Source organism: Triturus cristatus, chromosome 11 (genome assembly GCF_964204655.1).
Source record: "Triturus cristatus chromosome 11, aTriCri1.1, whole genome shotgun sequence".
Classification (NCBI taxonomy): Eukaryota; Metazoa; Chordata; class Amphibia; order Caudata; family Salamandridae; genus Triturus; species Triturus cristatus.
This window is the reverse complement of record NC_140594.1, coordinates 627,631,773-627,656,462: the sequence shown is the minus strand read 5'-3', so window position 1 is coordinate 627,656,462 and position 24,690 is coordinate 627,631,773.

Genomic DNA, 24,690 nt, shown 5'->3' with positions numbered 1-24,690 from the left:
TGTTTGTGCCAAAACAACACTAATGGACTGTCACCTGCTTAGATATACGGTGCATACATTGCTCTTCGATCGCTTATCGCTAGTGTTCACTAGTTATAAAATATCTAATCGTATGCTTTATTTCGCATGAGATTAATCGATACGGTTTACCCTTCTAAGATGGCAACTGAGTTTACTCACAGTTTCTTACCGATTGTGCTGTGATGTGAATCCCCGGAAACGAGGCTCGGGACTCAGGTGTTTTGAGTTCACATAGGGTCAAACACTATTTAAACACGCGAGCACGAGTCCTGCTTGTTACAGACCGCTAAAGGATTGGGTCCCGTCCAGGATTTTGAACATGCGGAATCGGGTAGGTTCTGTAGGAACTTTGGATTGTGCCTCTTTCCCTGGTTTTTAGCTGACCTAACTTGCCTCTTTTACTTTAACAAATTTAAATCTCTATTGAGTAAACATTTAAGGGCTGGTGATATTTTAGTACCATGTCTTTATGTCAAAACGACATTAACCAGATTCTCTATGCTAGCACTGGGACCTACTTATAAACATAACCTTTAATCTTAAAACATTATGGATGGTGACATTGGTACCATTCCATTTTATACTGTTAGTTTGGTTGTAACTAGGCTGATCAGATACCTCATTTGATTCATTAGGTCATTCCTTTTAGTTTATAAATATGAGTTTACCAACATATAAACAAATGAGTGAGTGTGTCTAAATAACCTAACACACTTTGATTCCTTTTGGATTATTAGACTGTTGTGTTCTTACTTTTAGGCATTTTAAAGACTTTGACTCTTATCCTTATCATTGGATAAACTTCTGACCCGGTGCTATATTAAAAAAGACGGGACCAGCGACTGCCATTTGTCTGACATAGACCTGTATCCTAATCGACATATTCTCTATTTTATGAATGTAAGTACACATACCCCCAGGGGGAGTTTCCCTTTTCTTTATTCCTTTTCATATATAAAAAACGTCTTCTTAGGGGTATATATGGAATACTTGCTTAGGACTAACACGCTTGCTAATGCGTACTATGAAACCATTTTATACGCCTCTTCTTACGCTTATCTCCTTGTTAAACTTCTTCCGGTCAGGACTTAGGTTGTCACAACATATGATGTATTTATGTTAAATTGATATTTACAATCATTAGGAAATTCCTCTGATTAATGCCCTCTCACTTTGACTTATTCTAGTGACGTTGAATGATGCTCTAGAAATTTCAAGAAAACAAACATATACAGATTTATTGTTTCTTACGGTGGGTACACCCTTGGGTCTCTTCTTTCGCTTGTTGCTTTCCTTTTAAAACTTTATTGAGTCAGTTGAGAACAAACTCATAATTCCTTCTGACCAAATCAATTACGGTCAATGCAAATTTGGCTGAGGAATGAGACTTGGGTTAAGAAACCAATTGTACTCCATAAATGTGCAATCTTAAACTGTTACTTAACCAGAAACATGTCAATATGTTGATAGGTTGTTCTTATCTGAAAAATGACGAACATGAATTTACAATAACGGTTAATTCACCTACAATCCTGCTTTTAGCTTGTTCATGTCTTCTGTGTATTGTTAAAAGTAACGTTTTTTTCTTTTTTGTAATACGTTTTTGAATTTGTCTTGTGTCAAAGATTATGTTTGTTGGATTTGTATATACTGGATGTGGTTATTCGTGGTATTTATATACTGTTTTATATATACATTTTGCAGCCCTGAAAAAGTCCCAAGTTGGACGAAACGCGTCGGCTGCTTTGGCTGTTCTTAAATGTCACTTTAACAAATTAATAATAAAGAAGATTTTTTGAAAAAGAAAACATATCATGTACATGGATTAATTTGATATTATTTACATTTGTGGAAGTGGTGCGCCTTTTGCTGTTTATGTCTCATTTTGCCCCAGTGTCTGGGGTGGTATTGTGTCAGCGGGTACTATTCAAGAGCGCACACACAGGGTGAATTTGAATCTGTCACCAATTAATTCAATGGGTTAATTGATAATCCGGTGCTGTCCTAGAGGGATACCGCTGACTCTGTTCCTTCTGACTCATAGTTTCACCCCAGTTAGCACGGATTTACCCCAAAAAAATATTTGGTATTAAAATAAAACGTCTGAATTGGAATACATTTGATTCCAATTCACTCCCTGGACCAAGATGGCCCAATTTAAGGATAGGAGACATGAGTTAGCACAGGATCTGTTTACAACTGGCTCAAAGACGGGAGGTTTGGTTACAGCAACCCCCAGCTCTGAGGGTCTTAAAAGTAGGTTTCAAAAGTTGGAGAGACTAAAAAAAGCTGAAATGGCTCGATGGTGGGACGGAACAACCCTTGAAAAATATATGGAAAATGATAAGATTCCTAGAGGACTGAGAATCCTCATTTTTCCCACCTTCGAAAACCTGGAGATTGATGATCTCAAGGACTGGGAGAAGAACTTACATGACGCATCATTTGTGATGATGCGGATACTCATTAAAAATGCTGAAGGAAAAGGGAAGAAGCTACAACAGGAGATTAGTGACTTAGAAGCGGATATAGCCACACTGGAACCCAAGGAGGCGATTAGAAAAAATTACGAGATTCTTAACAAAATCCTTGAAGATTATCAAATCTATCTCAAGGATAAAAAGGTGAAGAAAATACGCAGAGATGATAAGGATTACAGGGATGGTAGGGTGTATACTTTTGCCCGCAAATATGATAACATCAAGGCTGTAGGAGAGGGAAAGAGACAACGTGAGGACACATTGGGTTCATCACTTGCGGGTAGTGTGTCCTCAATCTCCTCCTCAGTCAGTTCCATACCACCGGAAGATGTAACACCCATACAGACCAAGACCGCCCAACCCTCTTCTTTTTTATTGGAAATGGAGAAGGTGAGAGTAGGGGGGAGGACAGCACCAAAGGACCAAGGACAAGAAGGGGCGGTAGGCGATGGCAGAAACAGCGAGAAAAACAAAAATACAACAAATGTGACCTCAGACAGGTCAACAAGATCCAGGAGGGGAGGGAACAGGAACTAGACCCTAATGAGGAAATTACTATGGAGGAACTAAGGATTGTGAACTTATCCCAGAAAGATCTATCAGACTGTGAAATATCTGTTCTTAGCAAGGGTTTAGGGTTCTGTCCAACTCAGTCAGGCAATGATGTTGATGTTTTTGTTGACTTGTTTAAATTTGTGCGGCAAATAAAATTGAAAGACCACTTCTCAAGAGTCTGGCCTGTGTGTACTAACAACCAACAAGACCATGTGGGTTCACAACAAACGGTTGCAGAATTTAACGCTCTCAAATCCATGTTGTCTATACAGTTTGAAACCGAAATGGACACAGACTCTCTACCTTTGGAATTGGATATTGATGAGGATCTGAATATAAATAGTGGTTTAAAGGAAAGATCCAAGTTCATACCAACAGGCACACACCCTAATATTGATATCTTTTGGGAAAAGGTCAGCCAGGATTTATATAGGCTCCAGGCTGCGCACTTTAGAAACCATGACACGATACACAATCTTACCATAGCCGAAAATCGCGCATTAAGGGAGTTAAGATCCAATTCTGCACTAGTCATTCGCGAAGCAGACAAAGGAGGAAACGTGGTGGTTATGAATACAATGGACTACATGGGGGAGATTGAAAGGCAATTAGCTGATACAACCTGCTATACGAAGCTGACCCATAACCCGATGAAATCATTATGTAAATACATCAATGGCAAATTAGTTGAATGGCGGGAGACTGGGCTACTTGATGGCAAGGAATATGAATATCTTGCTGTCGGGGAACCCACCTTCCCGTGCATTTACATTCTGCCCAAAGTTCATAAGGGAGCCCCCTTCCCACCTGGTCGACCAATCATTTCCGGTATTAATTCCCCCACAGAGAGATTATCGGAATATGTGGATGGCTTTCTACAGCCATTGGCACAAAACCTACCTGCTTATGTGAGGGACAGTAAGGACATCTTATCTAAACTTGAGGGCTTGGAATGGACGGATACCTTAGTGTTCACCACCCTTGATGTGTCCAGCCTCTATACCAGTATCAAAAAGGAATTTGGCTTCAGGGCCTTGGAATTCTTTTTGGGACAAAGGTCGGCTGTCCATCTGTCCCATAATGAGATGCTAATGGAGATGACGGACATCATCCTGTCCAAAAACTACTTTCTCCACGACAACGAATGGTTCCAGCAGACACAGGGTACGGCCATGGGTTCCAGGTTTGCGCCCGCTTATGCCGGCCTATTTATGGGCTGGTATGAGCGGGTGCACGCCTGGGGCCGACATGCCTCCACATGGATGGAATATGTACTTTTCTGGGGCAGGTACATTGATGATGTCATCATCATCTGGAATGGACCTGTCCCTGAACTGATGAGTTATTTTCATTTTCTTAATGACAATCCGTACAACATAAGATTTACGATAAACTGGAGTAAGGAGAGGATTGACTTCCTGGACATCCAGTTTTTTGTACATAATAACTCAGTACAGAGTACAGTCCACCGCAAGAGCACCGCCTGCAATAGTGTATTACGCTACGACAGTGCTTACCCCCGACACGTTGTTAACAACATCCCCTTTGGGGAAATGATAAGAATGAGGAGGATTTGTAGCACTCAGGAGGGATTTATCCAAAATGTGACGGAAACCAAAAATAGATTCATTAATAGAGGTTACCCTGTGCCACTTATGAATAAGATCGAAAAGAGGGCCCTGAAGGTAAAAAGAGAAAGCACCCTGGAGAAAAATACATCACGAATAGGACACAAGAAACAATTCACCACTGCCCTTGTTACCACCTACAATAGAGACAGTGGTCGGATTTATAATATCCTTAGAAAACACTGGAAATTGCTCTGTGAAATACCGGGCTTAAAGGACGAAATTCCTAGAACACCCAGGGTCACCTACAGACGAGGTCACAATTTGAGGAATCTATTATGCCCTAGTTTTGTAACGTCCCCCAAAACTCCAAATTGGCTGACAGAGGGTCAAGGGGTTTTCTTCACATGCATGAAATGCAATGTGTGTAAAATGGAAAAAATAGGACACGAACGTTCCGATACAATACTGACAAAACACACAAGATCAAACATACCATTACGTGTAAATCAAATTTTGTAACATACATATTGGGCTGTCCGTGTGACATCATCTATGTAGGCAGTACTAAAAGGGAACTTAAGGTCAGGATACAGGAACACCTGAGAGCGGCAGTGAAGGGTGACTCTAAGTATCCCCTTACCACACACATTCAGGACAAAGGGCACAAGCCCAATGAATTGTGGTTCTTTGGGATAGACCATATACCACCATCTCCTAGAGGAGGAAATAGAGAGCTGGAATTAAGACGAAATGAGGCAGGTTGGATATGTAGGCTTCGATGTGTGGAAATGGGGCATAACACTGAATCCGAAATGCATTACTTTCTGTAGAAAACACTTTTATGAAAGACCGATTCGGGTTTATTGCATGTCACTATGTATGTTATCATATGAATCTTCTGTATTATTTCACCATCACTGCTTACTAACCTCATTTTTCCTTGACTACTACCTTGGTAATGCCAATGTTTATGTTATTATGTATAATCTTGTTGGATCCATGGGTCCTTGTGTATGAATTTGTAGCGTAGCACCCTGATAATTGCTACGCCTCCTGTATCCATTTACCAGCAATACCTACTACTACTTTGGTAAAGCTAATGTTTTGTCATTTATTTACAACTTTGTTGGACCTTTTGTTCCCTGTGTATGAATTTGTAACAGAGCAACCTGTTATTCACTACAGCTATTGTTTATTAATTTCTCGTTAATGTCAATTACATTAACCATGTTGTCTCCTCTTGGTGCGTCAGGCTATGTTACTGGACTCGTTGAATCCTATTGGGTGATCGGTAACATAGTAACTTATCACTAATAATAGTTATAACCCTGTTTGATCCTCATAAACAAAATGTATAACATCGGTTCTTTCATACGATTTGTTAGATACTTACACTCCAAAGCGACCCCTCACGACACTACATACATGAGTTGATACTTTGGAATACATCCTGTATGCACATTGGTTTTTCTGATCTGAGACATATGATTGGCTCTTTGGAGCAAATACGATGTACTCTACTTTTCTAATATGGCCGCTATTTTTGATTCTTGCTGTTATGGGATGCCCGTGCCCTGAATAAGCTTAAAATGTTATCGATCTAAAATCCGTGGGGCACTTTATCCCCATGTACACTCCTTCCCTGGTTTTCTGAGACACACGATCAGCTCCATTGAGCTAATACGGCGTACTTTACTTTCCCAACATGGCAGCCAGCCTTGACGTTCGCCGAAATACGAGGCCCGTGCCATGAAAAAGCCGAAATTCTATGTTACTGATTTAATTCTGTTTGGTTTTTTATCCTTGTTTTTCTAAATTATCACACATATCGGATTTAGGATTATAGGTTGCAAATTTGTCTACCCATAAAGCTGATACTTTCAAGTATGCCCATTCCAACATGGCCGCGGGGTCGCTTGCCTTCTGATTTATCACGGAGCTGTGATTTGTTTGTGCCAAAACAACACTAATGGACTGTCACCTGCTTAGATATACGGTGCATACATTGCTCTTCGATCGCTTATCGCTAGTGTTCACTAGTTATAAAATATCTAATCGTATGCTTTATTTCGCATGAGATTAATCGATACGGTTTACCCTTCTAAGATGGCAACTGAGTTTACTCACAGTTTCTTACCGATTGTGCTGTGATGTGAATCCCCGGAAACGAGGCTCGGGACTCAGGTGTTTTGAGTTCACATAGGGTCAAACACTATTTAAACACGCGAGCGCGAGTCCTGCTCGTTACAGACCGCTAAAGGATTGGGTCCCGTCCAGGATTTTGAACATGCGTAATCGGGTAGGTTCTGTAGGAACTTTGGATTGTGCCTCTTTCCCTGGTTTTTAGCTGACCTAACTTGCCTCTTTTACTTTAACAAATTTAAATCTCTATTGAGTAAACATTTAAGGGCTGGTGATATTTTAGTACCATGTCTTTATGTCAAAACGACATTAACCAGATTCTCTATGCTAGCACTGGGACCTGCTTATAAACATAACCTTTAATCTTAAAACATTATGGATGGTGACATTGGTACCATTCCATTTTATACTGTTAGTTTGGTTGTAATTAGGCTGATCAGATACCTCATTTGATTCATTAGGTCATTCCTTTTAGTTTCTAAATATGAGTTTACCAACATATAAACAAATGAGTGAGTGTGTCTAAATAACTTAACACACTTTGATTCCTTTTGGATTATTAGACTGTTGTGTTCTTACTGTTAGGCATTTTAAAGACTTTGACTCTTATCCTTATCATTGGATAAACTTCTGACCCGGTGCTATATTAAAAAAGACGGGACCAGCGACTGCCATTTGTCTGACATAGACCTGTATCCTAATCGACATATTCTCTATTTTATGAATGTAAGTACACATACCCCCAGGGGGAGTTTCCCTTTTCTTTATTCCTTTTCATATATAAAAAACGTCTTCTTAGGGGTATATATGGAATACTTGCTTAGGACTAACACGCTTGCTAATGCGTACTATGAAACCATTTTATACGCCTCTTCTTACGCTTATCTCCTTGTTAAACTTCTTCCGGTCAGGACTTAGGTTGTCACAACATATGATGTATTTATGTTAAATTGATATTTACAATCATTAGGAAATTCCTCTGATTAATGCCCTCTCACTTTGACTTCTTCTAGTGACGTTGAATGATGCTCTAGAAATTTCAAGAAAACAAACATATACAGATTTATTGTTTCTTACGGTGGGTACACCCTTGGGTCTCTTCTTTCGCTTGTTGCTTTCCTTTTAAAACTTTATTGAGTCAGTTGAGAACAAACTCATAATTCCTTCTGACCAAATCAATTACGGTCAATGCAAATTTGGCTGAGGAATGAGACTTGGGTTAAGAAACCAATTGTACTCCATAAATGTGCAATCTTAAACTGTTACTTAACCAGAAACATGTCAATATGTTGATAGGTTGTTCTTATCTGAAAAATGACGAACATGAATTTACAATAACGGTTAATTCACCTACAATCCTGCTTTTAGCTTGTTCATGTCTTCTGTGTATTGTTAAAAGTAACGTTTTTTTCTTTTTTGTAATACGTTTTTGAATTTGTCTTGTGTCAAAGATTATGTTTGTTGGATTTGTATATACTGGATGTGGTTATTCGTGGTATTTATATACTGTTTTATATATACATTTTGCAGCCCTGAAGAAGTCCCAAGTTGGACGAAACGCGTCGGCTGCTTTGGCTGTTCTTAAATGTCACTTTAACAAATGAATAATAAAGAAGATTTTTTGAAAAAGAAAACATATCATGTACATGGACTAATTTGATATTATTTACATTTGTGGAAGTGGTGCGCCTTTTGCTGTTTATGTCTCTCTTCTTTGACACACCAGAGGAGGCTCATGACTGGTTGGAGGGGTGGCGCCAGGCTGGTGGCGCAAGACGCTCTAACCGGGGGACAAGGCGTCCCGGGAGTGTGGACGATCCTACTGGACATGATCGGCGCCTTGAACAGGTCGAGGAGGAGCCCACCGGATGACGTGATGGCTTATATCATTCCCGAAATATAGTTCGGGGCTGCCCTCCGGGGACCGCTGCTGCTGTATGGTCCACACACCAGCTGTTTTGGGACATGAACGATGGGACCTGGGGATAGGGGACGTCCTGGTCTCCCTCGGACTCCACGCTTCTTAAAGCGCAAGTACTGTTTGGGGTTAATGGGATCGAGCACTCTGCTGAGTTGGGGTGGCGGGCAGTTCTGAGTCCGTGTGGCAGGGAGGCAGGGAGGGGGGTGGGGGGTTGGGGTACGTTCATTGGTTTTGTTATTTTGTTCTGGTTATATAGGACACGGCCTTCAGACTTACACCACGCACATGTTCAACACACGACCCGGGTCACCTTCTGCACTATCCGACTCCTGCTTTGTCGCTTCACCCACCCGCCGTGAAGTCGGACTTGTTTAGTGATGTAGCCCCTGACACTGACATGACCCCGGTGCAGCCCCTCTCTTTACTTACCTGGAATGTTCGGGGTTTAGGGGATAAAATCAAACGAGTGTCACGACCCGGAACACCCGCGCGGCGCGAGGAAGCGCGCGCAGGGTGTAAGACTACATCTCCCAGCATGCCGAGTGGACGGCGCGATCACGGGACCTATATAGGCCCCGCCTTCCTTCGCCCCGGCGCTTGTCAACCATTGAGGAATCAGAACGAGCCCGGAACGCTGCTCGCGTTCCTCGTCAAACCTACGAACCACCAGCTACCGAGTTTCGAACCAGGAACTTCCCGCGTCTTCGTCGTTGTTACTTGCCGAGCACTGCCGAGGGTGAAGAGAGTGCCCCGACGAGTCCCGTCACGGCAACGGCCGCTTCAGGACGCCCTCGAAGCCCTGTGGCTTTGATGCTTTACCTACACCCCCCTACCTACAGAGGCTAGAACGCAGGGACGCCTTCTCCGGACGCCGCGTTAGCCTGTAGGAGGTGGGAACGTATCCCTCATTCCCCTGTCTGCCAGAGTTCATCCTCGTTGGGCAGCCCGCCTGTTTCCCGGCTGCTCCTGCACAGTGCCCCAGACTTACGGACTCCTCCTCTGACCCGCTTGGAGCCGCATGAAAGGCTCGGAGAGCGTCCCGGACAGTAACCTCTATGCGCTTGGAGCCGCTTGAAAGGCTCGGAGAGCGGCATAGACCTCAGACACCGCCCAGTGCCACCGCGCTGTACCCGTGAGTACCACTCCCCGACCTAGGGCTCAGTACTATCAGGAGTTGGGTGAAGGGAGGGGACTCTTCTACTGAAACCCAGTTTTTCTCACTCTGCTATCTCTTCACAGGGTCGCTAGAAGGGCGCAGGAGTGAGGTTTCCTCAGACGTGCTACCCCCTTCGAGAGTCCTTCCCTTATCCCTATTCGGGGATTCCACCCGTTCCCTCTCCCCCTGGGGGTGGTGTCCCTCGCTCGACGTCCTACTAAGGGGTTGGCGATTACACCACACAGGAGGGGAAGGTTCTTAGCATCGCTCCCGCTGTATCCGGCTTATGAGGTGAGTGGCCCTTGACCTTCTATCTCACAGAACCTGACAGGTTGACAAGCCCACGGATACCTACAGCCTGAGCGATGGATGTGGATACCACCCTAACCGCAATATTCGAGACCTTAACTGCCTTGCGCGGGGAGGTGGATGCCTTCCGGGCAGAAAACACCGCGCTTAAGCAAGAGATGGGCACTATGAGAAGAGAGGTGGCAGGCCTCTCCCGTCAAAAGGGAACAGGGGCTGTAGGAAGCTCATACATCAAGGGCTGGACTCTGCCCCCCCCTTTCCCTTCGCACATGCCCGCTACGGATGGGGGAGCGACCGCTTCCGTAGGGGGACAGGGCACAGGGGTCTTCCCGCACACCTCCTTCTCTTCTGTGCCACAAACGGGTTCATCACCTATACATGTCATACAACCCATGCACCTGCCTCTTGCCCCTCCAGAAAGATTCTTTGGCGACCCAAAGAAATTCGGGGTGTTCATGGGACAGTGTAGACTGCATTTTCTATGCAAGCCCGCTGTCTTTCCGACGGATCAAGCAAAAACTGCCTTTGTGCTGTCCTACCTTGGTGGCAACGCAGCGAACTGGTCTTTTCCACTGATAGAACGCGACGACCCCGTGTTATACAATTTCCCGAACTTCTGTGTGGAGATGCGACGGCTATTCGACCGGAAAGGCCATCAGCTGTCCCTGGATAAAGAACTCCTTACCCTTAAGCAAGGTACTCAGGACTTGCTTACGTACATCACCACTTTCAACCGGCTGATCGTGGAAACGGAGTGGCCCGAGGACAAGAGGACGTCGCTGTTTTATCAGGGATTGAGAGGGGAGTTGAAGGACGTCCTGGCCCAAGTGGTTCAACTCCCTGCCACGAGTGATGAACTAATCGACTTGACCGTTCAGCTGGACCACCGTCTTCAGGAGCGGAAGGGAGACAAGCTGAGAGCGGAACCACGATTCGCCCCTTCGAGGCTTCGTATAGTTCCTGAAGAACGAAGCCCCCCAAGTGATGGGGTGGAGCCCATGCAGATTGGGGGAATTAGAGGCCCCCTCAGTCCAGCCGAAAGAGAGAAAAGGAGAAGCCAGAAATTGTGCTTATACTGCGGGAAACCAGGGCACTTCATCAAGGACTGCAAGAGCCGGATGAAAACAATTAGTCCAGGAAGACCCGGGGACAAGACCCTGCCGGTGGTGAACACAGCATCCGAATATACGGAAAACTGACGTCCTCAAGCATGGCGGAGACCCCCTGTTTGAGGCCTACGGTCACCAAGGTCTCACCCGCAGTAGCCAACACCTTGCAGTCATCCGTAGCCCACATGAACATCTGTGCTGTGCTGGACTTACCCTCAGAGATATCAGTGGTAGTCCATGCCTTATTGGACTCGGGGGCTACAGGCAATTTTATAGACCAAAAGTACGCCAAAGAACTTCACTTGCCGTGTGAGCAAAAGGAGGCGCCTGAGAGGGTGAAGGCCGTGGACGGATCGGCACTGACGTCAGGGCCGGTGCGGTTTCATACACATCCGGTCCGGATGCAGATCGGAGAAAACCATGTGGAACGCATAAGCTTCGATTTGATTGACGCCCCCCAGTTTAAACTGATCCTAGGAATGCCGTGGTTAACACTACACGACCCTCTGGTGAGATGGGCAGCTCGCACGGTGACTCTGAACTCACCTTTTTGTCGGGACCACTGTACCATGAAGGCAGAGAAAGGCACCCTACCCACAGTCAGTCCAGCCGCAATGCTCGCAAGCGCAGGCTCGGAATCTGCGGTGTGCTGTCTATCAACACTACCTGAAGTGTATGATGAATACAAGGCAGTGTTCGACAAACAAGAAGCAAGCCAGCTGCCTCCCCACCGGGAGTATGATTGCGTCATCGAACTGGAAGCGGGGGCCAGCATTCCCTGCAGTCGGGTCTATGCCCTCACCGAAGCCGAAACAACGTACCTGCAGCAATACCTCGCAGACATGTTGGCCTCCGGATTTATACGCACCTCTTCCTCTCCCGCGTCCTCACCTATCTTCTTTATACCGAAGAAGGAAGGGGGATTGAGGGCATGTATTGACTACCGCGCCATCAACAGAGTGACAGTGAAGAATCGGTACCCACTACCTCTGATTCCAGTACTGTTGGACCAGTTGAAATCAGCCCAGGTCTTTACCAAGCTGGACCTCAGGGGTGCGTATCACCTTGTACGGGTGAGGCGGGGGACGAGTGGAAAACGGCGTTCAGAACAAAATTTGGACTGTACGAATACCGAGTCATGCCGTTCGGTCTCTGTAACGCCCCCGCCGCCTTTCAGTTCTTCATGGACGAAGTACTGAGAGGGCTTTTGGACGTCTCATGCATCGTCTATATAGACGACATCCTAGTCTATTCTGCCTCAATGGAGGAGCACGTGCGCCATGTCTCAGCAGTACTGGAACGCCTGAAGCAATACTCCCTCTACGCTAAATTGGAAAAATGCCTGTTTCACGTTCCAGAGGTAGAATTCCTGGGGTATGTCATCGGCCCTGGTGGAGTGTGCATGGATGACAAAAAGACGAGAGCCATCATCGAGTGGAAAACGCCCACAACAGTGAAGACCTTGCAAAGCTTCCTCGGCTTTGCAAATTTCTACAGGCGATTCATCCAAGGCTTCTCTCACATAATCCAGCCTCTTACCCAGTTACTGCGAAAAGGAGCGAAGTTTGAGTGGTCGGAAGCATCGGAACGAGCGTTCCAGGCCCTGAAGCGTTGTTTCACCACGGCACCTGTGTTGCGACATCCAGACGCGGCGCAGCCCTTTGTACTGGAGACCGATGCATCACAGTTTGCAGTGGGAGGAATCCTATTGCAACGTCATCCGGACACGGGCCAACTACACCCCATCGCCTTCTTTTCCAAGAAACTTTCCCCTTGTGAAACTAATTACAGCATTACGGATAAGGAGCTGCTGGCGATTAAGAAGGGATGTGAGGAATGGCGGCACCACCTTCTGGGAGCACGACATACGGTGGAAATATACACAGACCATCGAAATCTCCTGTTCCTAAAAACAGCCAGGGCTCTTACTCCCCGACAACTCCGCTGGTCATTATTTTTTTCTGACTATGATTTTGTGATTCGATATCGACCAGGGCCGCAGAATGGAAAGGCTGATGCCTTATCAAGACTTCAGCCCCCCCCTGACTCCTGTGACCAGTCCCCCGAGGAAACCCCCGTCATTCTGCAAAAGGCCTCCTTTCCAGAAGAAATCCTAGCCGCAACAGGGGCAGACGACTTCTTAGAGGACGTGCGCCAGCAGACAGACAAGATGGACTCACCGGCATGGGTGGCTGAACATCCTACCTGTCGCTCCACCTCCCAACGTCTTTTATACCACGAGAACAAGTTGTTTCTACCTTCGGAAGAATTAAGGCGACACGCCCTATACTGGGTACATGATACACCCCTAGGGGGACATTTGGGAGCCCTTAAGACCACACGAGCTCTGCAGCGTTACTTCTGGTGGGCAACCTTGAGATCAGATACAACACGTTACGTGTCAGGGTGTGCGGTGTGCGTGCAAGGAAAAGCGCTGCACCAGAAGCCCTGCGGAACGCTGCGTTCAATCCCTATTCCTCCATCGCCCTGGCACACGGTGTCCATGGACTTCATAGTGGACATGCCCCCCAGTCTGGGCCTGAATACCATCTTGGTGGTAGTGGACCACCTTACCAAAATGGGTCACTTTTTAGCCCTCGACAAACTGCCCTCGGCTGCCTCTCTCGCCCTCATCTTCCTACAACAGATAGTGCGCCTACACAGCGTACCGGCTGTTCTTATCACGGACCGAGGGACACAATTTACCTCCCGCTTCTGGAAGGCATTGTGCGAGGTAATGAAAATTGATGCCCGCCTTTCCACGAGCTACCACCCCCAGACAGACGGGAAGACGGAGAGGTTGAATCAAACCTTGGAACAGTATCTCCGCTGCTTTACCTTGTCTCATGAGGAGGAGTGGAGCAGGTTGTTGTGGCTAGCCGAGTTCACCTACAACAACGCCGATCATTCCTCTCTGGGGTGCTCCCCTTTCTATTGCCTATTAGGTCACCACCCAAACATGCTACCCTTCGAATGGCCAGTACAAACACAACATCCCTCCATACAGGAACATCACTCACACCTCCGTTCCATACTCCAGGCAGCCAAGGTACAGTTAGCCGCGGCGCAGAGGCACGACAAAAAGTACGCAGATAAAAGAAGGGCACCTGAACCCGCGTACAAAGTAGGGGATAAGGTTTGGCTGAACACTCGACACCTTAAGTTCAAGGGAAACACCCGTCTACAGCCCAGATATGTAGGGCCCTATGCCATAACCAGGGTGATAAATCCGGTAGCAATGAAGCTAGACCTCCCAGCTCCGTGGCGCATCCACCCAGTGTTCCATGTATCGTTGTTAAAACCATGTCTCCCACATACCAGGATCCTCTCAAAACCCCAGCCTGTGCTGGTAGACGATGAAGAGGAATACGAGGTCAAGATGATTCTCGATGTAAAACGTGTGAGGGGTAGACTCCTTTACTTAATCGACTGGAAAGGGTATGGACCAGAGGAGAGGTCATGGGAACCCTTGGCTAACCTACACTGCCCTGCCTTGCTGAGACGTTTTCATGTCACCCATCCTTCCAAACCTGGGGGCCCGTCGAGACGCCGGGCGCAGGGAGGGGGTTCTGTCACGACCCGGAACACCCGCGCGGCGCGAGGAAGCGCGCGCAGGGTGTAAGACTACATCTCCCAGCATGCCGAGTGGACGGCGCGATCACGGGACCTATATAGGCCCCGCCTTCCTTCGCCCCGGCGCTTGTCAACCATTGAGGAATCAGAACGAGCCCGGAACGCTGCTCGCGTTCCTCGTCAAACCTACGAACCACCAGCTACCGAGTTTCGAACCAGGAACTTCCCGCGTCTTCGTCGTTGTTACTTGCCGAGCACTGCCGAGGGTGAAGAGAGTGCCCCGACGAGTCCCGTCACGGCAACGGCCGCTTCAGGACGCCCTCGAAGCCCTGTGGCTTTGATGCTTTACCTACACCCCCCTACCTACAGAGGCTAGAACGCAGGGACGCCTTCTCCGGACGCCGCGTTAGCCTGTAGGAGGTGGGAACGTATCCCTCATTCCCCTGTCTGCCAGAGTTCATCCTCGTTGGGCAGCCCGCCTGTTTCCCGGCTGCTCCTGCACAGTGCCCCAGACTTACGGACTCCTCCTCTGACCCGCTTGGAGCCGCATGAAAGGCTCGGAGAGCGTCCCGGACAGTAACCTCTATGCGCTTGGAGCCGCTTGAAAGGCTCGGAGAGCGGCATAGACCTCAGACACCGCCCAGTGCCACCGCGCTGTACCCGTGAGTACCACTCCCCGACCTAGGGCTCAGTACTATCAGGAGTTGGGTGAAGGGAGGGGACTCTTCTACTGAAACCCAGTTTTTCTCACTCTGCTATCTCTTCACAGGGTCGCTAGAAGGGCGCAGGAGTGAGGTTTCCTCAGACGTGCTACCCCTTCGAGAGTCCTTCCCTTATCCCTATTCGGGGATTCCATCCGTTCCCTCTCCCCCTGGGGGTGGTGTCCCTCGCTCGACGTCCTACTAAGGGGTTGGCGATTACACCACACAGGAGGGGAAGGTTCTTAGCATCGCTCCCGCTGTATCCGGCTTATGAGGTGAGTGGCCCTTGACCTTCTATCTCACAGAACCTGACAACGAGGCCTGGTCATGCATAGTATCAAACGATGTGCCCCGGCACTGGTCTTACTTCAGGAGACCCATCTCACAGGCACTGCTACTAAAGTGCTGGACAGATGGGGATATAAGATGGTGGTGCACTCTGAGTTCACCTCTGGGTCCCGGGGAGTTGGCATCTTGCTGCGCAAACAGTCCCGCTTAATCGTGCTTGGTACACATACGGACGGGGCCTGGCGTTTCGCCGCTGCTCACATACAATGGGAAGGACATCTCTACAACGTAGTGTCGGTCTATATCCCCCCCGGGTTACATGCCGCGGCGCTCCCGGCGCTGAGTGAATTTCTCCTCACCCTACCAGAGGGGGAGGTATTACTTGGGGGTGACTTTAATGCAGTGATGAATGATCACGTTGACCGGTCTCCGCCTCGAGCGCGAGGCAGTGGCGCGACGCGACTTGCGGGCTTCACGGCGGCGCTAGGGTTCACAGATCTTTGGCGATGGTACCATCCAGAGACGCGCTCTTACACGTTCCACTCCGGGGTGCACGACAGTCTCACCCGTATTGATCACTTTCTGGGCTCCCCCGGTTGCCTTCACAACATTCCCAGTATTGACATTAGACCCAGGGGCATCTCTGATCACTCCCCGATTCTCTTGCACTACAATAGTCCTCACCTGATGCGCCGCCGCGTATACCCGATACGCCCCAGCTACCTGCGACTCCCGAAGATTGGTAAAACCATCACACAGGCGTCTAAACTCTACTTTCACGAAAACGCCGCTTCGGCCGACTCCCCCACGATTCTTTGGGAGGCGTACAAAACGGTGCTGCGGGGCCAGGCAATGGCTGCCATCACAGGCTATAAGCGCATGCAGACATCAGAGCTGCAGTCGCTGGAGCTTGCGCTCCGGACTGCGAAGGCTCGCCAGGCCGAAACCCCCTCCCGCGAAACCTCGCATGACCTGCGAATGGCTCAGGTGAAGCACAGGGAGCACCTGACAGACCGTGTCAGACAACGACTTGAGGCCTCACGGCACACAGTCTACGATGTAGGCGATAAAACCGGCAGACTACTAGCGTGGTTGGACAGGCGCGACGGCGGAGCCAAGTCGATGGATGGCGCAGCTTGTCACTGCCGAGGGGTCGAAAACGTCGGACCCGCGAGAAATAGTGCGCACCCTAGCGGGGCATTTTCGTGATGTATATTCCTCCAATTCCTCCATGTCGGTGGAGGTGGCACTGACGTATATCAGGGACCTACGGATGCCCACGCTGTCCCCTGAGGCTAGAGAGTCCCTAGAGGCCGAACTCACGGTCGAGGAGCTACAGATGGCCATTGCCGCGTTGCAACCCGGTAAGGCACTGGGTCCCAACGGCATACCGGTGGAGCTGTATCAACGGCTGCCCGAGATGTTGGCCCCACACTTGCTGAACATGTACAAACACGGCCTGGAGGCGGGGGAGCTCCCCGCAGACCAGCGAACGGCCACTATCGTGGTAATACCGAAGCCGGGTAAGCCGGCGCATCAATGTGCCTCCTATCGTCCCATATCGCTGCTCAATGCAGAGGCCAAGATCCTTGCAAAACTATTGGCCCTCCGACTCACGCCTCATTTGACTGACATAGTGCACCCGGACCAGGCGGGCTTTATGCCTGGGAGAAGTACCTCACACAATCTAAGACGCTTATACGGTGTGCTGGCCCGAGTGGACCGAATGCAAGAACCAGCTGTCATTCTATCCCTTGATGCCCGCATGGCATTCGATATGGTGGAGTGGCCCTTTCTTTTCGCGGTATTGTCACATCTGGGGTTTGGGCCGAAATTTTGTGCCTGGATCCGACTCCTCTACACCAAGCCGCTGGCCCATGTCGCGGCCAACGGGCATATGTCGGAGGATTTCCCCCTGGGGCGGGGTACACGTCAGGGCTGCCCGCTCTCGCCGCTGCTTTTCGCCCTCGTGCTCGAGCCTCTCGCGACTTGGATACGGTGGGAGCCTATGATGCGGGGCCTCCGCTGGTCGCCGAGCTGGGAAGACCGCGTCTCCCTCTACGCGGATGACATACTGCTCTACTTATCTTCCCCTAGGCGCTCTATCCTAACGTTGCTTAACATCTGCGAGGTGTTCGGCCGGGCATCCGGCTACACGATAAACTGGTCGAAGTCGGTCCCCATGGTGTTGCGGGGCCCCCCCCCTCGGCTGTCGGAGGGCTGCCAGATACAGGTGGCGGAGGAGTCGTTCAAATACCTGGGGGTGCACATTACACGGGAGCAACAGGAATTTTACAGGCTCAACTTAAGCCCTCAATTGGACCGCCTCAAGCAGGATGTGCAGCACTGGGGAACGTTGCCCTTGACCCTGGTGGGGAGAGCGGCGCTCTATAAAATGATGGCCCTGCCGCGGTTTCTTTATGTGCTGGAAAATACTCCATACCCGGTGCCGCCGACCTACTTCCGCGCGGTAGCAGCGCAGGTCTCCAACCTCCTCTGGGGCAACAAACCAGCGCGCATTGCACAAGCAAAACTAGTCCGCGGGTGGTACGATGGGGGCATTACGCTCCCAGATATCCAGCTCTATTATTGGGCAGCACAGCTTAAGGTGATCAACCAGTGGCTCCATGTGCCTCAGTCAGACCCCGCGTTTAAGGCAGATAGGGATATACTGGGTGAAAGGGGCCTGCTAACTCCACTATATGATGCCCGGTTGGCCCCGCAGCTGATCGGCCCTCTGCGACAGACTGTGTCTATCTGGCATGCGGCGCAGGCCCGGCTGGGTTGGCGGGGAGTCCTGACGCAGCTTACGCCCCTCTGGGATACAAAACTACTGGGGCGTCTGAGGGACAGCAAGGGCTTTGACGCTTGGGACGCCATCGGGATCTCGGTGATAGGCGACGTGGTGCACAAAGGGGAGGTGGTCCAATTCGCTCACTTACAACAACAATATGAGCTGGCTCCCTCAGAATGGTTCCGCTACCTACAGATGAAACATGCCCTGACGACACAGTTAACCCCAGGTGTGCAGGTTCCGGAGGCATCCCCACTGGAGGACAGGTTGTTGACCGAATACATGCCTAAGAGGGCCACGTCCTTCACGTACCGTAAATTGATCAACAACTTGCCAGACCCTATGGGGCAATTGCGGGAGAGGTGGGCCGGCGAGGTCGGCGATTTTGATGACCCGGACTGGCGGGAGGCGCTGGCCTCGCCACGTGAGGCGGGTATACCCTCGAGGCTGCGGCTGGTGCAGCTTCGTATTTTACATCGCTCATACTTCACCAGGAGCTTGTTACATAAACTGGGTAGAGCGCCGCATCCCTTCTGCCTGCGGGGTTGCGGGGAGGAGGGAACCTTCTATCACCTGATCTGGGACTGTCCTGTTCTCCAGCTATTCTGGAAGCGAGTGCTGCGTACGATGTCACAGGTGTGCGGGGTGTCGCTGCTGCCTGAGCCCAGGCGTTGTCTCTTAAATGTGTGGGAGCCCACAGATCTCAATCGTCAGGCGCAGGGCTGGGTGACGCTTGGGAACATGACGGCCAAACGGAACATAGCCCAAAAATGGGGAGCGGTGGAGACGCCGTTGCTATCCACATGGAAGAGAGAGATGGATAGGGCTATGTTTGCTGAGCGCTCCGTCTTTGTCAGGCGGGGTTGTCCTCGAAAGTGGGTCAGAGTGTGGGGAGCATGGAACAAGTATAGGGGTAACATATGTGATCCACCTCCTCTTTCTGATGAGGAATCCTCTGACTCGGATGGCTAGGGAGGCTGGGGGGTGGAGGGGAGGGTAGGAGACACTGGTGACTTCCAGGTATCCGACCTGGGCCTATTTGTAATAATTATGACTGTGCATGGTGATTTGTCTAATGTACTATATATACGGTCTGATTCCGTGTCTTTTAGTTGTATTTGTTGTGAAAACAATAACATTTCTTTTATAAAATGTATTGATTTACTTGTGATTTAATAAAGATGACTTACTGAAAGATTTATAATAAAACCCTTTAACTCAAAAAAAAAAAAAAATGTCATTATGACTCTGGTGATTAACGTTCTTCCTAGAATTTTGTTTAGTAGAAGTTTTGACTCATGGAAAGGTAGCTCAGAGGGTTAATGTGCCTGCTGCACAGAAAATGTACCATGCAGATCACAAAGTGCACATAATGTAAATAGGTCAGTGGGCTACTGCTTTTGTCAGAGAGATCCTTTTGTTACTTGCAGTTTATACGTTAAAATCCTAACATAGAACAGTGAGCTATTATCTGTCAGCTAAGAGCTGCATACAAACTGCAAGGTATAAATTAGAGCATTATGTTTTTCCCCCTGTCTTTGATTATCCTAATGTTGCAGTATTCTTTTGGACAGAAATCAATTCTGATTATTAAAGAGAAACCTCCAACCATGGTATTACGTTTTAAATTCTGAGTTTGTGTTTCTCCAGACCAATCACTATTAAACTATGCGGCCTACTAGTATGGTTGTCATGTGACTCCTACACCTTGTAGTCCTTAGAATTATGTACTATTTTCTATACAGTGATTTGCACACATATTGATTGTCTCTGTGTAATGTGTGTGATGCAAAGAGCTCTGACACCCTACAATGGTATGGGTGGTGCTGTAAATCAAATTAAATGCATCTGAGAGAGAATGTGGTTATGGAGACTTGAGGGGCACTGTTAAAGGGTGGTAATGAGGGAATCCATGGCAGAGGTGGTCATTAGGGGGCACTAACTAACATTAATGCACAGGGCACCAACAGTGCTAAGGCCAGCCCTGCCCTTGAGGCCAGTCTGCCTCACCCATAGGTACCTCCATTGGCCTCGTTTCAGCAGTAGTAGCTGCAACTCACCAGGGATTGGCAATGCAGGATTTGCACGCACACCAAACTAAGTTTGCAATCTTCACAGTCTCTCTGCTTCATTCACAAGCACTTTTAACATGTGCTGCCTGCTGTGGGGCCAGTGGAATCAATTATGCAGCAAAGGAGGACAACATTATGCCGCAGTGTTGACTAAATTATGCATTTAAAAAAAGTCTGCAGCGTAATGCAGTATAATTTCTTGTATTTTATTATTTTGACATTTGTACACATGCTAACAGTCCCTGGAAAGATTTTGCCTTATTTGTACCAGTGTGACATACACATGCAGCAGTGAGAAAGGTAATCAGTCAACCTTTGCAAGGTGCCCTCCACTTCGCGGCAACACAAGTTACTTTTTTTATTAACTTTTGATATGTTTGAGCTACAAACAATTTATTAGCTTAAATGGTCAGATCATGCAGCAGAACTTGCATTATGAGGAAAATTTTGCAGAGCCATTATTATATAGAGAACATTTGCAAACTAGGATATTTTGCCATACATGTTTGAATTGCTGTTGTGGAAAAAGGGAGATGTTCTGAAGGCAGAAACTCCATGGCTCGGAGACAAATGGCTTGTGCTTCCACACTTTACCTTATTTTGGACATTCGGTGAGTAGAAGCATATCGCATTTTGTGAATGTATTTTAATGTCAATAACTCATTATAACCTTAAATAATCATGTGTATCCATTGGTTGATTTAACTGGGCAGTGAAATGTCAAACAAATACTAAAAAATTGAGATGTTTGCGCATTCTGGCTATGCCTCTGGCGTGGCCCAGTGATCCAATCCTTGGGTTTTTCCCACCCTCTCATTCTCCGCCCACAGTTCCCCTACTTTTTCCCCCCACTTCGACCACTGGCTCCACCTGCAATGCGCAGGCTGAACAGCGAGGCAGGCTTCCGTCGCGGCTCTCCTCTGCGTGACGGTGAGTTCCAAGGGTCAAACGGATAACACCTTTATTGAGACACGTCTTACTGGAAGGGAGTCTACATGGAACTGTCACCGCATGTCCTCCCTTCCATTCTAGAATGGATTCTTCTAACATTGCATGAGTACAGAACATGATACATGTGGGTCAGGGCTTGATAGGGCAGCAAGAGTCATTAGATGGAACAGGGCTCATGTATTAAGGGTGATGGTGTGGGAGCTCTTGGTGCAGGCTTCCACCCCTCCACCATTGTGTTCCTGAATATGTCCTACAAGTTCCACTAAGAACCTGAAAACCCTTCCCAAAAACAGAAGGTATTGCAATGCACTACAACCTTTGCAATGGATTGCCATCAGAGAACAGCACTGCTGTGCTTGATTATCTCACCTGCCTTACCAGCTAAGCATTTCCTGAGAATCGTCGCCTCCCACAGCAGGACATGCAGAAGACACAATGTGTGCCTTACCCACTGCCCTGAATTCCAAAAGCTACAAGCAGAAAAGAGAGAGGAACACTATGGCAAATATGTGCTGAGGCATCATTCGAGGCACCAACCAATGCACCACTGCCCCATGCAGTTGCAAGGCCCAACTGAGTCCCTCTGCATTTTGATGAAGAAAGTGTTTATCTTTTTTGGACTTCTTTGCATTTTCCCTCTGCAACAACATATTGGACAATTGCCCTTTGTCTTTTTTATGCTTTTGTAGTTGATTACAACTATTCCAAGCTGACCTCCTGACTTTGCACATAGTTCCAGAAATGGGAATGGTATGCTGGCTGTAGGAGCTGGACTGGAGTCCACTGAGCAAACCCAAAGGCACAGCTCAGAAAGCTTTCGATGCAGCGCTCTTGAAAGCAGGGTATTGCTGTCGGCTTAGCACAGCGCCCTTAGCTCGCTGAACATGTTCAGTGGGCCCTGGGAGAAACACAAGACCTTAGTGTAAGGCTTGGCCAAAGGCCAGGTCCTGCACTTTTAATTCGCTAGTTAGGACCAAAGGTGGTGCCCAGAGTCATTTTGAGGAAGGGGCACTGATGGCTGAATTTGGACATCAGTCGGGCCCTATGGCCAAAGCATGAGGCACAGGAGAACGTTAGACTCTGCATTCTGCATCCTTCCCCCGATGGACAGAGTAGGGCCAAAGGTCTGATCCTGTACCAAGAAGCCGAAAGAGGGTACTGGTGGCAGTACATTTCTCCTTCACCATTGGGACGAACTGCAAGACAGTGCTTTGCCCAGAACGGCTAGGCCTGTCTAATGATTAGCCCGTTCGGATGCGTGTTGCAGTGTCCTTCAACTACTTAACTGATGCCACTGATGTCAAAGGCGACGTCATGCGATATCACCTCTGGCGTCATCTGTTATGTCTTTCGTGATGTCATCTGTGACATCATGGGACATTGCTCACCGTATGCGGTAAAACACAGTTATTATTAGGATTTGCTTCATTAGCATACCTTCTCTGTAATTGAAGTTGTTTTAGAGGAACTTCTATGTTTCATTAAGAAACTTGTTCTTTTTCGAATAAACAAAACCCCATGTTATATTTCGCCTCCTGACAAAAGCAAGAATGTATTGTGCTTGAACCCTGGCATGCGCATTCAATTTGAGACACATCTACTGAACCCTTGCACCATGGCCCCAGAACCTGCTGCACACAGCCTTCACCCATGCATCTAGAGTTCTAGGCATAGGTTGTGGCCAGTGCCGTCCTAACGCATGGGCACGCTGGGCAGGTGCCCGGGGCCCTACGAGCATAGGGGCCCCATGCAGACCAGAATTTAACACACATTTTCCGTTAAACATTTTTATTCCTGTCACTGTGAGTGGTGGTGTAGGCAGGTCCCAGTGCACAGCTTTGCTCAGTGGCTTCTAATGCTATTAAGACAGCCCTGGTTGTAGCATCAGAGCACGAACCTGCAACCTGAAACTAATGTGCCAGAGCCTGCTACTCACAGCCTTTGGCCGTGCACAGCTGTCTCTGGTCACAGGGTATAGCCTGTGAGCACATCCTGCATACATCCACTTGCCAGATTGATCTGCTGCACATGGTATTTGTAGATGTCCAGCAGGCTCTGTGTGCTTAGTGTGGCTTCCAGCTGAGCATGTGTCCTAACCATGTGCCCTCAAATGTCAGCACTGCACACTGGGCTACGAATGCAGTGGCTCTATCTGTGCCCATTCCCGATGACACCCAAACTCACTGTGTACCATATTTGGCCATGTGCAGTATACTTCGGGAACAGGATGTGGCTACTGAATATACCCGACAACCATCTCCTCTGCCCCTAGAACCCGTTGCGCTCATGATACAGATGTACAAAATCCTCTGAACACACCCTCCATCCATTCCCTGGGCGCTGCTCCTGTGCCACAAAAACCTACTTTGTAAGTGCATGGCATCTGACGGAAGGTATTATACATAGAAGCTTCTGACATCACGAGAGCTGAATGCAGAGGTTTTTATATAAAGTCAGAAATTATAAGGAAGAAAAGTTAGAACATTTTGTTTTAATCCATATTGATAGTTTTGAAAACAGCCTTTTTATGAGCACTTTTATATACATTTATCAGAATTATTTTTTTTAATACAGGAACAAAATAAGTATAACATAAAATTAAAATCATTTTGTGGAAACAAAATCATTGGTGTACCTCTTATTGTTCTCTTTCACATCCAAAAATCCGTTTTTGGTCAAGTTATAGATAGGACATACCTTTAAACTGAATACAGACGCTTGGAAGGTGAGTGTTCTTGGGAAGAGCAAAGATATTTATGCATGGATTTCCAAATATACATCATATCTCCATGAAGATTTTCAGAGACAGAGCTAGATCCTGAGATGTCAGAAAGATTCTGCTCAATTTGTCCGCTTGCAGTTTGTCTTTCCACTTGATATGCCCTGCTACCAAGAATAATAGATAATGTTCTGCCTAGGATTCAATCTTCATTGTTCCCAGACTGAGGCCTTTCAATCATGATTCCCTGTGGTAATTAATATATATGCCACAGCCACCAACTTATTTGTCTGTACAAGAAAATGGTGGTGTCTCAGATAAGTCTGAA